At 33.5% G+C, this 5,000-nt stretch overlaps 1 protein-coding gene across 1 annotated transcript in view; it reads right to left on the bottom strand.

Moving 5' to 3' along the window:
* The window catches only part of LOC137639323 (uncharacterized), a 15,561-nt gene that overhangs the window by 841 nt on the left and 9,720 nt on the right, over positions 1–5,000 (bottom strand). The gene's annotated exons all lie outside the window — the stretch shown is intronic.

The following is a 5,000-nucleotide window of genomic DNA, read 5'->3' as shown; positions in this document are numbered from 1 at the left end:
AGTTTGTCCCAGGTTTTCTGGCCAAGCCTGTGAAACCGGACATTAAGAGGCTCCAATTTGGAATGAGCATGCAAATCCCTAATTGTATTGTAATAGGGAGGGCTCTCTTTGTAGGCTCTCCTCAAATCCTTATTTTGAATTGCCTGCATTTTATTAAGGGAAGTTTTGCTGATTGCTCCAAATATTACGGTGGGGTACTCTAACTGTGGCCTTACTAAAGATTTATATAAACGGAGTTGGGTTTTAGTTGATAAGTGTTTAAATCGTAGCAATTTATCAAAAGTTTTTCTAGAAACAGCTATTCTCTCTATGACGTGTGAAAGAATACCTGATTTCTTAAAGTTACACCCAAGTATTGTGGCATTTTGTTTGAATGGAATTCTAACATTGTCAACAATGATTTCTGCAGGACTGCGAGCTGAAATGGGGAGGAGCTGGAATTTGTTCAAGTTTGTTGTTATTTTCCATTTCTTTTCGTAATTATTTACTTTTTGTATTTCCCTGACTGTTTTAATTTGCAGCATTCGTTTGCTCTTATTAGGAATAGATATTACTTGGGTGTGGTCATCTGCGAACATGATTTGTAGACAACCAGGAGCAGGAGGAGGGGTGTGTCTGATATAAAAATTGTAAAGTGAAGGAGAGAGAACACTGCCCTGAGGAACACCAGATAGTAGTGGAAATTCTGGTCCAATATATTCTTTAATCTTGATCATGGCCACTCGATTATCAAGAAAGTTACACAATAGCCTAGTAGCTAGATTTGGGAGTTGTGCTTCTATTAACTTGTATTTAAGGCCCTCATGCCATACCTTGTCGAAAGCTCAGAACGAAAGGGTTACTCTCACTATCGGTAGACAATTCTCGATGACGTGTCAACAGATCTAGCATTTTAGGATGTAATTACATTCATTCAGCTTAGGTTCCCTCTGTGAGCATAAAGCTTTGCTCATTTCCGTAATGTACTAATCGCAAATATGTTTAGCGTTAGAGACTCTAAGGAAGTCTTTCGACCTCATCAATTTAATCTGTGATAGGTTTACTTATAATTGGAAGGCTCAAGGAAGGAAAGACAATAAGTAATGAAAATAGAATAATCAAAGTCTGTAATATAATAAATTCCCATTTCCGTGATTAAACATTTGTATTCTTCACTTTAGTATTTTATGCTCTAAGTAAAATAATTGATGTAACAAAAGTTAAATAACTTTTGCAGCAAAAGAAATGTGTTTGGGTGTTGGACATGACAAAAACCTGATATCTGTCTGTTTCTCAGGACTTTCTCAATTTTATTAAGTGAATATACTGTGCTCGAGAATATCGCTGGATTGGGAGCCATTTGCATTCTGGATGCCCCGTTCAAGATTCCTCAAGATGGAGCTCATCTCAGGGAACATTTTGAGTCTGGTAACTGACCGACTCTCCAAGGTTACTTCTCAAGATATTTCTGTTCCTCTTTTTGTTGTAGTGATTCCTCTGAAATTGTTATCCTTTTTACTCTATTTTCTATTAATATAAGTACCCATAAGAAATTTCATGGTAACATTTCATTTGTTTATTTCTTAATAGATAAATATTTCTAACAAAAAGGGTTCCCTTTCAAGAAACCATAACTGACCTTTTGTTTTATCCCCTGATGTCAGTCATTATTTTTCATCACAAATCTCTTTTATGTATTTGCGTTAACCAGGAAAATATCATTTGAATTGAAACTACTTATAAATGTTCGGTCTACAGGTCTGAGTTACCTTTAAACATATAAATCTTGAAACCTCGGTTGGTAAAGTTGTCCTTGCAGGCATTGTTTAGGCGTAAGGCATAGGTTCGAATTCTTGCATTTATCATAAATGAATTTCCCGAGTATATACATTCCCAAATGTAGAATTTGGCTTTAAATGCCATTGTGGTTGATATTTACATTGATTAAAATCTCGAGTGTCAGTGATGCATATTCATGTAAATCCTAAAGTTTCAGTAATATCCACAATTCATCCAAACTCCTATTTACGTATTCTATCAGTAACACACAGTTCAGCAAGTGGTCTCAACTTGAATTATAATCGGTGAGAAAATAACAAATCTTATTGAAGCAACTGAATTTTCTGGCAGATTAAAAACATGATTACATAAATTGTCTGTTTTTTTTAATCTTTATAAAAGGTATAACCTAAAGTTGTGCTTTTTAATGAGAGTAGTATTATTCCAAAAATATGTCTAAATTCTTTACAAGTTTTAATAAAGGTTAGAGCTGCCTTATTGACGTTAATTTGTAATGAACTTTTCCTATTGTTATTATTATCTTTTTCACTTCATTATTGCATTCCGCCAGTAACTGTGATTAGGACATACCTCATGAGAGAGGTAATGGAGAACACACCATTCATAATTCTTCTTCGTTGATTGGGAATATAACCGTACACATTATCTAAGATCAGATATTAGATACAAGAGTCTCTCTCATAGATCAATTTCACAATCGGTGTGCGCACAAAGTAACATTCACTTTATTTACACGAAATTTCGAAATCCGTAGAATTAAGTGAAGAATGATAAACTTCTTCAGCTCAACCGGTCTCGAACAGAGAGGATGTCTTTTGCTGATTTTCAGGATTAAACTGCTAAACAGGATGCGTTTGCCAGAACTTATTTACGGTTTCCTGCTTCGACGTCGGTTCCTTTTGTACATGGATCATCCGAGGGTGGAGGTGATAATGCCTGGAAGGTGACTGCCTCTGGCGGACCAGCGTGTTTGCTGGGATTAGGAAATTCAATTATGCTTCCATTTAATAGGTAGTTAGTCCTCTTGACCTGCCAGAGCTGTCATGTTTTTGGTGATCTTGCTGAACTTTACAAAAAATTACTGCAAGAATGCTCTGTTCGTACAGCTTGGAAAAACTTTATCATTACACCAATTAACAAAATTTGAGAAAGAAAGACACGAAAAACTCCTCAATAAGTTTTCTCTCTGTGATATACGAAAAAGTAAGCCTTTTCCTTCTTTAGCAGGTTTGACGCTAGAAGGCTAAAGAATTGAGGTTTTCAAATAATATTCAAATATACCTAAAAGTAGCTTCAAGTATTCTAAAGTATCATTTGCAAGGAAGAAAAAATGACGATTGTCAAAAATGGTGTCACGGTTTGAAAAGGTGTGTCGCTTTCAGAAATCCGAAATTATTTTTAAATGTAATCATGAGCGAAGGGAGACTTTTATTCTGGATAAGAAACGGATTTGTAGCTAGTGAAAAGTGGAGATGAAAAGAAGGGAGAGAAAGAATTCTGTAAGGACTGACTATCCAGAACACAGAGATCAAATTTCCTCAGAAGAGAAATGTGGCAAAGGAAAAAATTTTTCTTCCTTTCGATCGACTGATATCTCCTCCCAGAAAATTTGCCGAATATTTCAGTGAAAAATTTGATTGAGAGAATTTTTTATAATTTTTAAAAGTTATTTTACTACTGCTTTATTCTAAACGATTAATGAGCCAACTCTCAAGATTTTGGGGAACAGGTATTCGGTCAATAGAGACCTATGCCTTTCAATTTCATCTCAAAAAATTATTTATTGATGCATTCCGAAAATTACGCAATGTATGACGTATTTAAAGGTGCAAAGTTACTTCATTATAAAATATTTGAGCTTTAATGTCATCTTTGCATTCTTTTATTTAATGCAGAATTCATAATGCGTTTCACGATTACCCTTTTGTTTTCTGGCCTTTTCGTCTTCAGACCTTGATAACGTGAGTCTATTAAGGTCCTTTATATGACCTTACCATTTAATTTTATCAAAGTGTAAATCCATTTGTTATTAGTTGTGTATTTAATACATAAAATTTACCGATCCAAATTTTTTTCAATATACTTAACAAAATAGCATAATACGGAACCTTTTGAGAAGTATCATTTAGATATTCATAATACTTTCCAGTTTAAAACAACTGTATTTTGATTCAAATAATGAAAAAAAAATTTTTTTTACTAACTTATTATTAAAAGCTATGCAAAACTACATACAATATGATATGAAAAAAGTGGAATTGAAAGTATGGCTTTGTATGGTATATATATATTATGTAATAAAATCGAATAAATATGATATTTTTGAACTTGAATTAAGGATGGTTTTCATATGCTATACATGTTGAACATAATCTACTTTTATAACGCCAATGTTCATCGTATCAGAAGTATTGATTGTTTTCAAATGTAGAATTTTGTTGTTTCTCCTTGTAGTCAGAATAAGGTGATGTTCCAAATATTTGCTTAAAAGAATTTATAAATATAATACTTACTTCCATCTTAAACTAACAAATATGACACTGGACGTGTTGTTCAAGGAAAGAAATTGTGCTCAAATGTCGCATGAAATGTCTAAATTACATAGAAACTTAAAATATCTTTTTGGAAAATTCCTAAAATGTTACCCAAACCGTTATTTTTAGTCACCGAGCAAGGTAGGGAATTTTTTACATTAATTGGGGAAAATTATCTTCAGAAATTATAGTTATAAAAGAACTCCCCCTGTAAAGCTATGTAGCGATTGTTCATGTAATCCTCATTGTTAGATGCAATTTTCACTGAACTTCGATTTTTAATGACATTAAATATTTTTATGGGCTGCCGAGACAAGAGCCCATGTTCCACATTAGGTGGGGTAATCGTAACCGAACAGAACATTTGAAACATCGAAAATCGAATAATGTAGAACAGTGATGAGAAAACAAAAGAGGAACCTTACATGCACTAGAAGAAAAATACATAAAGAGAAACACGTGTCTACTAATAAGCCACGAAATGAATTCATTTTTATTATCATCATATCACTATTTCTTTTCCTTCTATTACTGCCATTACTATTATCGCTGCTACGAGCACTACTGCTACTACTATTACAGCTGCTGCTCTCCTACTGTCATTACCACTACTTTCACTTCCATCACTTCTAATTATGCTGCAATATTACTGCACAATACTAATTTACTGTTGCTACTGTTCTTAGA

The sequence above is a fragment of the Palaemon carinicauda genome, chromosome 4 (genome assembly GCF_036898095.1).
Source record: "Palaemon carinicauda isolate YSFRI2023 chromosome 4, ASM3689809v2, whole genome shotgun sequence".
Lineage (NCBI taxonomy): Eukaryota > Metazoa > Arthropoda > Malacostraca > Decapoda > Palaemonidae > Palaemon > Palaemon carinicauda.
The sequence above is the reverse complement of the archived record's forward strand: the minus strand, read 5'-3'. Positions and strand labels throughout refer to the sequence as shown.